Genomic DNA, 12692 nt, shown 5'->3' with positions numbered 1-12692 from the left:
ATAAGTAGATTTAAAACAAATAAAGCTTCAACATTTGTATACAGAAACAAAATAACTAACTTAACCAGAGTTATTGAAATAATTATTTCTCGTAGGTAAGTATTGAATTAATTTGATTAGTAAAGATGCATGCAAAGAGTAAAGTGTTACTGTTTTTTGACCACTCACCAGAAGGCCTGTTAAAAAGATGTGTTCTATGAGTTAATTTGAAGGTAAAATTTGTTAAATTTTAAAATATTACCTTACCAACACACTCAAGTTTCAGGCTGAAGCAAGCTTTTATCTAGGCCTTATTTTATTTTACATTCCAACACAGGGTATATAAAATAACATGTTAAATGGGTGACACAGTGCTGAGATTTTGTAGGCCGTTGACTATGGGTGGTGCCAGCATAATTTTTTTAATAATTCACATTTGAAATGTATCCGAATTAAAAAAAAATTAAGTACGGTATGTAAATATTTTAGAGTAGGCTATTGAGCTATGATTTTGGCCCAAGAGGTTGTGAAGGGAGCCTTGGCCTGTTATGACATTCTAGGATACCGGTACATAATTAAGTGAGATTATATGGACTATTTACAAGCGAATAAGTATAATCGAAAAATTCATAAGAAGATGCGTAGAAATATGTGTTCTTTTAACTTTAATTTAAGTTATGAAAAATTTCCGGGGGAACCCTCCGACCCCCGGTATCCCATACCACCCCGGTAAGTCCGGCGCCTCTGTTGCCCAGTGGAAATCCCTTAAAATATGCTCTGTTTCCAACATACTATATGACTTACCTATCTTAACTTATTGTGTCAGTTTCATTCTTTTATATGACCAGCATACTTCTAATTTTATTTGTATTAACTTAAATAGGCTTCATCCTAATATAATTATCAATGGGGGAATTGTATGTAAATAAATCCCCCTCCTCCCAAAACAATAATTGGAACCTAGAATAATAATTCTGGAGTAATAATATTTGGTTTTTTATATTTGAACTTCAGAAACCATAAGTAAAAGGCCTAAATTGGTTTTCTAAAAGACATAATAATTTGCGCAATTGATTTGGTATTTTTATTTTGCTGATTCAGTTAAGCTATTAATAGTTTGACGCTAATAGGGCAAAGCGTTTTCAACCTCACTTAATTATAAAATTGGGAATTACTAAATAAACTTAAGTTTATTGAAATTCCTCAACATAGATAAAAACATTAACCTGAACCTGAATAACCTCAATCTTTCACCATTTGAGCGGCAGACGACACGACGACAGACGACAGCACTCCATCAATCCAATCCCAACCCAATGTTAGCTTATGCGAGTGCGATGCGATGCAATGCGATTACAGATACGACTTACAACATGTTCGATATTCTTCGACACACAACCGAATCATACGGTTGATCTGTATTGAACCCAGCACTATCCGTGTAAGTTGGGTACTATTGGTGAGTGGACGACGTTCCTTACATTTTGGTTTAAGAGTTGATAATATTAATATCTGATTTTATTGCGAGAGTTAGTTGTAACCAAACTGGTCAAAGCCTGACGGTAGTTAGGATTTATTTATAAGTCAGGAATATCAAGGTATATTCCTGACGGTTCTGGGCAGGTGCTAAAGCGCAAATAATATATTTTATTGACTATAGTAGATATTATTTTGCGTTGTACCAAGAGTTATTTATATTACTAATAACTGTGAGGCCCGACAAACCTAGGCTGCACGATTTGGCGTGCGTAGTTGGAAGCACGTGGCCAGTAGGCTAGTAGCTAATATTATAAGCCTATTAACAGAAGCCCAGCTAAGTAACATAAAGTTGGTAGTAGCAGTAGCAGTAGTAGGGTTGTTATTGTTTATTCATTTGATTAACTTAATTTAACCTGAACAGCTTGTTTGGTAAACCAACACGTTATCTTGGTAGCTTGGGTAGCGGAGTACCGGCTATCAGATAATATATTTATCTAGTGTTTGGAACGTATTTAATATTTATTTATCTGCTACTAAGTAACTCAATAATTTAATAGTAGTGCAATTGACATTTAGCTTTGCTTGTTTGGCTTGGTATTTATTGAGACCAGCTATTAGAGGTGTAGTCACTCTGCCTATAGTATACTTGTATATTATTATATGGTATTATTATTGAGTGAACTGTTTGATTCTTAGCTTGGGCATTAGAGTTGTGTATTGGATTATAGTGGCCTAGTAGACCCCGCCTGTTGATAACTTGCGTTATGGTTTTTATTGGCAAGTCGTCGTGTAACTTACTGTGTTTTAGGCACTCTGGGCTTAACTATTGGATAGTTAGGACGAAGCCCGAGTTGCGTAGTCAGCAACGACCCCCTAGGAGTGTGGAGAATCGGCGTAGGCCTGGTAGTGATTATTGCACGTTTGTTTTGGTGACTTGTTTTTGACTTGTTCACAGTGTCCGTGTATGAGCCAGTCCTATACCGGTTAGACCCGGCTTTTGGCCTAGTGGTTTCCCTGACCTTATCGCAGACCCTGGAACTTTACCCAGCCATCGTAGGCTGAGCTATCCCCGGCAAACGGTTGCTGTATCATATCAATCATACACAATAAAACCAACAATCCTATAACAAACAATACAGCAAACATATACAATGCATCTGGTATCTACAAAATTAAATGTTCTGACTGTGACAAATACTACATTGGACAAACCTATCGAAATTTTAAAGTTAGATTCAACGAACATATACAGGCATATAAATCGAAGAACAAAACATCAATGAAATCAAATTTTGCAGATCATTTACTAAAATCCAAACATAAGTTTACTAAGATCGAAGAAAACTTAACAATATTAGAAATTGAAAAAGACAGAGAAAAATTGAATGTAAAAGAAGAAATTAATATTTATATGAACTACAAAAATAACAAATCAAATATTTTAAATACAATGATTACAAAATTGAATAATCCAATATATGAAACAATAAAAAAGAAAAGAAAATATTAATGAAAATAAGTACAACACATCATATAGTATATAAATTAATCAATGAAGACAAAATTATGTTAAAAGTTAGAAAAGTTTTATAAAATCATATGTTATTTATTTATTTACATATCTTATTTTGATTTTTGTTTACTTTTAAAATGGCCTTAGAGCCGAAACTATAGTCAGTAAATATTTTAATAAATAATTTTACTTGGGTACTAAGTTTATTAATGTTTAATCTTAATGAATGGTGTTTTTGGCCTCCAGGGACATCAAAATGAAAAAGTAAATCGGTCCCGGGCCTAAGTCTTACCGTGTCACCTACGGTAATAGCTACTTCCCTATAGGGAAATTCGCTAAAACGGGATTTAATTTAATTCAGTAATCAAGAACTTCAAACTGCAACTGATTATACAGGACAGGAAGCCAAAAAAGTGGAAAAATGTGAAGGATGGTATTGAAAATAAATTTAGAAACCTCCTCAAAGTAGGGAACACTCACTGTTTAAAAAGAAAATTCCGGTTCCTGAACCTAATTCAGTTTCCAAAAGACACTATAAAGCCTAATCATACGTTTGGAAACCAGATAACCTTGGCTAAAATGACAAAAAATTACGAAGCAAACCATCCAATTTTGGAAAATACGCAGAGCATTGATAGTGACGAAGATGAGGAACATACTCCTACCTGATTCTTCACCTGATGTTACAGTTGGTATTTTTGCAGAAAATGATACCTCTTATTTAAGATATCTTGGCGCTAGACATTGTCATTCAAAATGGGCTATTTCTTCTGTAAGATAAGAGTAATTCGCCATATACAATATTAACGTTAAACGTAAGGAACTCCAGTTTCAATAATGTATTTCTACTCATTAGAGGTGTATTTTGGGCTGGTAAGACGTATATGTTACAATATTCGCTTATCACTATCCATTATTTCAGCCGAACAGTCACTCACAACAGTCAATTTAGTCTGGCCCGGCCCAAAAAGAACTTTATGGGTTAGACGAATTACAAGGTTGAGGTCAAGTGCAAGTGTACTTCCCATAACAAAAACGTCTGCCCCAGAGTCCATCATAAACTCTACTGGTTGACTGATTACCTTTACCACTACACTCCGACATTCACCCTGTATGGGAAATTCGCTAAAAATATAGGCTACAGTATTAAGTTATGCCTATAACGACCTCGGATAATCGGGAGTGTACAATATGTACTTTCTGTAACGGCTCTGATGTCTAACATAATTTAGGCCTAACTCATGCAAATTAACTTAAATAAAGCTGGTATGGTTATATTTAGAGTTATTTAGGGTAGAGTTGCATAAATCATTGAGTTGGAATACGCTTACCGGTACATTAGCTATAATGTTACAGTAGGCATACATTCCGGATTAACTTACACTAGACCTTCGGGGCCGAGGTAGCTTATAATTTACTGTGAACCTAGGGTAATATGGAGTTCCTGTGTATTTTAAGGTTTAATAGAATTAAATTATCAAATTTACTAGGCTATTAGGTTGTGCTAACAAATATATAAGTTTAGAACAATTATGGTGTTTTTAAATTAACTGGCATTTTATTATTTGACCAATAAAAAAAATTAAACCTTTAAAGATCTACCTACCGTAAATAACAAAGATTTCCGGATAACCGGGGCACGATTGAGAGAGTACTTTTGTTAATGATGGTTAAGGTTAGTTTATTTTGTGTTAGGTTAGGAATTGTTATTGTAGGTTGATATATTTAGGACCTCACCTATTTTATTTTGAAAACAGATTATTATAATAAACTCTTCTGTTGACATATCATTACTGTACCTCTTTGATTGCTTAAAAACCAATCCTAATGCAATTTATCTCAACGAAACATTTCATAACCTAACCATACCAAACATTTAAGCATAGCTTAGACCATCAATACAATCCCTCATCCAACCTATTTCAACCAAATAAGTTTTCACCTAAACTAACCAAAACTATGGTCCCCAAGTTTGATTGGGTTGTGCCCCCCTACTTTATGTTTTTAAGCTAGGGAGTTAAAATAGCCTATCTGAACATGACTAAGTAGATACATTTTTGTTAAATGACTAAATGACTGGGACGTGTGGCATCGTCCTGTAATCCAGCTACTAGGAGGTCACGAATTCTGGATATTTATAGGCTTGCACAGTCGATGTGATGCTCCCTGGTGTGGATTAACGTCTGCACTAGTGAGTACTACGACTATCCGCAGTACTATTCTGGTAGACAAATTCGTTAATTACAAGGAAAAATGTGGTTCGGATTCCACTATAAACTGTAAGTCCCTTAGTTGCCATTAGCTGTATGGGCTATTAATTAATAGCTGTGTCTAAGGAATATGTCGGCCTTACTCACTAACAAGACCACAAGATCACGCCACTCAGCCTTCATTCATCCTTCACTCATATTTGGGTTAAAATAGGCACATAGTGGCGTCCCCATCTTAAATAATTGATATTGATTGATTGAATTGAAGATTTTTTGCAGGTAAACAAAACAGATCGTTATGTTTAAAAGGAAAAGAAAATTATTGCATGACCTAAGTAAACGACATAAAATTAGACTTGTAACAGATGCTGTTTCTAAATCTCGGAATGATCCCGCTACTGCTAGGTAGTACATCTATTAACATACCAGATACCTCTGCCACAACTCCCTCAGAAAGCTATTATATTGATGATGTTGATATTGATAATTCAAATTTCCTGTCAGGCAGTGAATTTAACCCTTACTCTTCTGACGAAGACCCAGAATCAGTCTTACAAACAACAGAATCAACAGACTTGGCCAATAACAGGCTAACTGATACAAATGAAACTGTATTACCGGTTATAGAAAATACCAATGATAAGAATCAAACCCAAAAAACTGTCGAAGAAATTGGTATATGGGCTGCATCAGGGAACATTCCTCAATATAAACTAAACAATTTACTCGCTATCTTGAAACAACATAACTGTTTCTCTAATGCACTGCCTAAAGATATTAGAACACTGCTAAAAACCCCTAGGTCTTATGACTGACATAAGGATTGTTTCTCCAGGGTCATACCATCATTTTGGAATTAAAATTGGGATTGTAGAAACATTGAAATCACATAACTCAGCAGGAGTTTCAAGTCCTATAAAGTTACATGTAAATGTTGATGGAACGCCATTGGCCAAGAGTTCCGGCAGTCAATTTTGGCCCATTTTGGGGTCTTTAAACATCAATAACCTCCAACCTAGTTTTGTTATTGGGGTGTACCATGGTTATACGAAACCAGACTGTGCAAATGATTTGATGCTTGATTTTGTTAACGAAGCAAATCACTTGATTCAGAGCGGATTACAAATTAACAATCAGTTATATTCTTTTGAAATTGCCTTGTTTACTTGCGACACACCCGCCCGATCATTTCTAAAAAAAATAAAAAATCATAATGGATATTATGGATGTGATAAATGTAATAAATAAATAAATAAATAAAAATTCCTTTATTTCCGAGCGTCTCTCAGTACAAATATTACTGTTTTACAGAGTAACTCAGGTCAAAACTAACTAAAAATACAATACTATTATAATACAAGACATCGTGAGATAAAATAAAAATATAAAATATATATATAAAACTATTTTACAATATTAATACGTTTTTTCTAAGTTTCTTTTAAAAGCCAGGACCCCCAGCTGTTTTAGGTCCAAGGGGAGATCATTGTAAATCTTTGGGCCAAAGTATGAAAACCCTTTCCTACCCACTTCCAGGCGCACTTTTTGAAAGTGGAGTAAGGCGTTGTGTCGGGTATCGCTTTGGGTCATCTCCCCACGTGCCACAAGCCTTTCCACCAGGTACTTAGGCTCTTGCTGAACCAAGACCCGGTGGATGAGGCTACAAGTCTGCGCCCTGCACACGGCACCCATTGACAGCAACCCCGCAGCATCCCGGAATGGGGATACGCGTTCACGCTTACGGATACCGTAAACGAAACGAACGGCGGAGTTCTGCACTTTTTGCAAACGGGACATCTCTTCCCTTGAGATGCTGTTTCCGTATGCAGGGAAACAGTAATGGAGCACTGACAACACTAGTGACTGTACCAGCTGCAGCTTGGCTGTCTCTGGCAGGATGTTTTTGTACCGGTACAGACCACGCAACCTTCCCAAAGCCACCTGGGAAACATAAGTGATATGGTCCGAGAATGTGAGGCCACTGTCAAGTACCACACCCAACGTCTTGGCAGTATCTCTCACCATTAAAGGGTTTCCTGTGAGTTGACGTGCATGTCTCCATTTGTAAGTCTGTGAAGAGTAGTGGGTGGAGCAATATGAAGAACAGTGCATTTGTCAGCGTTCAATTTCAAACCATGTTTGCGTGACCATTCACTTACTCTCACCAGATCAGAGTTCACTCTTGCAAAAGCTTGCGCAGTGGCCTGAATCTCGTACGAGAAATTCAACTGGCAATCTTTAGCATATGAATGCACATTGCAGTGCCTCACACATCTGGACAGATCTGCAGTGTACAGGGTAAACAAAATGGGCCCCAGACAACTCCCCTGAGGTACTCCCCTTGATTTCTTAAGGGGAGGTGAGATATCGGTACCCACCCTGGTCACTTGCAGTCTGTTTTCCAGGTAAGATCCAAACCAAGCGATTGCATCACAATGAAAACCAAAATGTTTCAATTTGCCAGGAGTAAACTATGGCTTATGGAATCAAAGGCTTGCGAGAAATCAAGCATGACTACAGAGCTACACCTGCCTCCGTCCCTCGCCACAAACAAGTCTGCAAACATATTTAGCAATTCAGTACAGGTGCTATGGTTCTTTCTGAACCCTGATTGTAGTTTGGGAAGCAAGATTCTCCGCATCTAAAAACTCTGCTAATTGGCGAATTACTAATTTTTCCAGTATTTTGGACATAGCTGGCAAGACTGATATTGGCCTTAAATCATTAAAGTTCGAGGGGATCTGCTTTTTGGGCAATGGATGTACCATACTTTTCTTCCACGCCTGTGGGAATTCACGTCTCTGAGCACGGACGGTATGGTTATCTTGAGTGTGGGGGGTGCTTCCCGGAACCTCAATTGAGTCAAGGGTGTCGCCACCTCTGGTGGATAGGTTCATCCGGGTGGGTCCCACTTCTATACCTGCCTCCTTTTGGGAAACCCTGATGGCCTGGCAGTGATGTTGGGTCTGACGGGCAAACGAAGTAGATCGGGTGCTGGGTCCTAGCCCGCCAGGGGTATCTGGGGATCTATCGCTCTGGTTATCTCTGGTTTCCTAGCAACTGGGTAAGGCCTCGATCGGGTAGTGGTGTAAATGGGAGGTTGGGGTTCCCCCCGTCAGCGTGCTGACGGTCCCCTTCCTTCTGGCTATTGATGGCGGGTTTGCCTGTCAGGGATTAGATAGGTCCCGAGTGTTACTTGCACTAAATGCGTCGGGGCGCTCTACCATGGTCCTCTAGGTCCCGACCTAGTGGAACCCAGGTGGAGTGACGCTTAAACAAGTAGCCGGAAACCCTGGTTAGGATTGAGGGGCAACCCTCTTTCCGAAGGGTCTGCTTCGGCAGCCGGTGAGCCTGATGACCTTAAGTCATCCGCCCATGATGTGCAAAAGGTTGATGCGTAAGCTTCGGCCTACATCATGGGGCCCGGGTAAGTCTCACGACAGGTACCGGGTATGTAGTCAGGGGGCTTCGGCTCTCATGCCAAATAATGAAATGAAATGAATGTGGGAATTCACTCTTTTCTAGAGATACATTCATTAGGTGAGTTATTGCACCAATCGCAAATGGGCTGACGGATTTAATCATTGCAATACTTATTTCATCAACACCGACAGCTCTAGATGTAATTTCATTAATAGTTTCCCTCACTTCGGGTACTGATATTTTTTTAAACTGGAATTTATTTGTATTTGTATTATGTGTATCTTCACTGTATGATTTAATCAAATCTGCATCAGCTTCAAAAAATGATCACATTTTTACAAAAAATCATTCATTTCACTGACCTTAAAATCATTTGGTAAATTATTTCTGCCCTTTCCTGCTACTATGTCACTCTGTTTTAGGCATTTCCAAAAAGTCCTTGTATCCTTACAGTCTGACAGTTTTTCTGACAAAAAAATTCATTTTGCCTTCCATAGCCCCATTAAGTTTGTTTCTTACTTTTTTGTAATCCACCCAGTCTACATCCTGCCCTGAGCTTGAAAATTTCCTCCTTAGTTTATTTTTCATTTTTGTTAACATAATAATTTCATTATTATGGTGCTTTTTTCTTTGTCACTCTCTTTGTTACTAGCGGTGCATGTTTATCATAAATATTTTTTATAGAAGAGCAAATAAAAGAATTTATTTGACTAGCATTGCTCATGCCCATTACTAATCCCCATTCGACATTCTGTAGCATTGAAATCGCATCTCCTATGTTAAACTTAGAAAAATCTCTGTAGGTTACAAACTTGGACATAGATTTATCTTTTTTTACTTCTAATTCACAAAAAACAAGTTTATGGTCGGTGATTTTCTTATTTCTATTAAAAAGTATAGCTGAAGTGTCAATTATGCCACATCTATTTAACTGCAACGCTTTATTTGTTATAACATGATCAATCAAAGTTGCTGAGCTGTTAGTGATCCTAGTTGGTTCAGTGATGTGCTGTACACTGTTATGGAAACGTAGGTGACGTCGAAGATATTTAGCTTCAAGGCAGGAGTTAGATAGTAAATTTATATTAAGGTCACCCAAACATACCACATAGTCCACCTGAACTGCTACATCCACAAACAATGTACTGTTAAGGGTCATTATATTGAAGGCAAAGTTGTCTTCCCAGAAAGTGCACAGTTGCGTACTGATTCTGATTTTATGGAAAAGACTCAGGCTACCCATCATGTAGGAGTATCTATTTTAGAGCAAATTACGGGAATCAAAATAATAACCCATTTTCCTAATGATTACATGCACTCCGTATGTTTGGGGGCTGTGAGAAAATTACTATTTTTATGGATGCAAGGTTAACTTCCAATTCGTCTTCTGTCAAGCAACAGTAGGCTATTAAATAAATTTCTAAGAAACTAGAAGAACTTAAACATCTTGTGCCTTCAGACTTTGCCAGAAAACCCAGATCTTTGAAAGAAATTGACAGATGGAAAGCCACAGAATTCCGACAACTGTTACTCTATACAGGACCCTTTGTCTTAAAAAGTGTCTTACCAAAAAAACACTTCACACATTTCCTGTCATTACACTGTGCAATCAGAATATTAACAAGTCCACTGCTAACTTCTACGCAATTTGTTGAGGCACCTGAATTATTAAAGTATTTTTTTGAACATTTCAAAACCCTGTATGGAGAAGACCAACTGTCTTATAACATCCATTCTCTTTTGCACATTGCAAATGACGTTAGAAACTTTGGCCCACTAGACAATTTTAGTGCCTTTAAGTTCGAGAATCACCTACAAAAACTAAAGAAGAAGTTAAGACACAGTGCCCTACCCTTACAACAAATCATACGTAGAACTCAAGAGGAAAGATCTGTTGCAATCTGCACCAAAGCCTCTCCTAAATTATATCCATACGCAGAATCGGAACATCAAGATGGACCTTTAATTGATGATGTTTGTAATCCCCAGTTTAAGAAACTGAACTTCCAATCATTTGTAGTTTCACTATCAGAAAATAGCAACTGTGTCATGCTGAAGAATAACCATATTTGTTTAGTAGAAAATATAGCCACTAGAAGGGGGAAAACTGTGATCATAGGAAGACAGTTCTTACAGAAAACAAACTTTTTTGAAAAACCAATTGCATCGAGTGACGTTGACATTTTCACAGCATCCAATCTCAGCAGAAGACAGGTATGGAATGCTGAAGATGTTAAAAACAAAGCGTTACATTTCCCTATCAATGAAGTTTCCCATTATGTATCTGTCCTGTTGCATCACGAATTATAAGGTCAATATATAATATGCTACTTTTTTTTCATAGTCAAAAGTTTAATGTAACCTTGCTTTTTTTCAGTCCATTCTAGCCTACGGAACCAGGTTGTGGGGCCATGCCACTCAACTGGTACACAAAAGAATTCTATTGATTAAAAAAGACCTGTAAGAGTAATTTAAAATGATAGGTACCTTGACCATTGTTTTGTTTATTGAAAATGGAGATATAACGATGAGAATGAATATATTTTTCAGAGTCTCATGTCAATAAAAGCCAGACAAGATTGTCTTACTGTAAATAATTATGTAGGTACATAATTATCATACTAGGAATAAGTTTGAAATCTTTGAAACTTACCTAGAAATGGGCTTCACAAATCCATGTGCTCTTTTTCTGTTTGGGGCATTAAACTATTCAACAAACTGCCTCAACGCACAAGAAATTTACCGAAACCAAAATTCTCAATTTAAGTTCAAACTTGGCTTATTCACAATCCTTGTTACCATCACTGAAATCTATAATTGTGACAAAAGCAAACAAGTGGTAAGCATGTGAGTTGGTCATTTTCAGGTACACCTGCATGGTTTGTGCATGTATTCTTTTTTTGTCTAGAGCTTATTTATTTTGCATTTTTTGTTGATTGATTTTGATTTTTGAATGTTTTTATTTTGAATTTTACGAACAAAAGACCTATGACTTATCTCAGGTTACAAATACTGTAGGCTATGATATTTGTTGCCGCAAGTTATTTATGTTTAAGCCTATAAACCGTGGGTGAAATTAAGAAGTTAGGTTATTTAACAAAATAAAAAAGAGTTAAGAAAAAATTGCTGTACTAATAGTTATTTATTTAGATGAATGCTGCCATTTCTAAAGTGACACAATAAATGAATATGTAATGCATGCTAAACAACAAAGATTTTTTTAAACCATAAACAAACCACCTGCACTTTCAAAAGCTACCAAGGAGCTTTACAATTAGCAAACATTTTCATATATGACATAAATATAAAATATGAACAGTAATATAATTTGATGATTTTTTTCTAGAACATGGACGGGCTTCTGACCTTTGTGGTAGTTGAGTTTTTAGATACAGCCCAGGTGGGGACTATTCACAAATCCTGGCTCATTTCTGTAAATGAATGTTTCTGGCCTCCTCAGAAACCAACGAAATATCTGGTCAACCAGGAGCCGCCAGATCAAAGTTGGGAAAAATGGGGTATCAGAATACTAACATCCTGTGGTAAGTTTACGGCATTTTCCTATTGATTGTTTTATTTTTAAAAAATTGAGGGGATGAGAAGTTCAGAAACAACTTACATTGAGAAATTTAAGGCAGTAAATTTTACTTTAGGTAGGCACTTTTGTCTCATAGCCTTGTGTCAATTTCCATGCAATTAATTGCTATAGTATTCAAATTATTTAAGATTAAGGTATATAGCCACAAACAAATTAATTCCTCATATTACATAATTGAAACATATATATATATATATATCATATATTTTGTCATTGTAAAAATTGCTAGTTGTGTAACTATAGAGCACAAAGTACAATTGCCTCTCAAGAAATGTAGATCGGGTCACTCAATTCGAGAGCGGGGATGTCAGCTTTTGCTCGTAATGGTATATTTTCTGACCCCCACAATTATTTTACTTAATTTCTGTTTTTGAAAGCCTACTTAGAACTAAATAATAATTTTAGGCAGTATGAAGCTGCCACACATAGATGAATTGATTAAAAAAAGGCCTAACGGATTAGTTGTTCTGAAAGTCAACTGGTTTTTATC

The sequence above is a fragment of the Macrosteles quadrilineatus genome, unplaced genomic scaffold (assembly GCF_028750875.1).
Source record: "Macrosteles quadrilineatus isolate MER2022 unplaced genomic scaffold, UCM_ALF_1.0 Scaffold_2__2_contigs__length_208266976, whole genome shotgun sequence".
In the NCBI taxonomy this organism is placed as follows: domain Eukaryota; kingdom Metazoa; phylum Arthropoda; class Insecta; order Hemiptera; family Cicadellidae; genus Macrosteles; species Macrosteles quadrilineatus.
Note: the sequence above shows the minus strand (reverse complement) of the source record.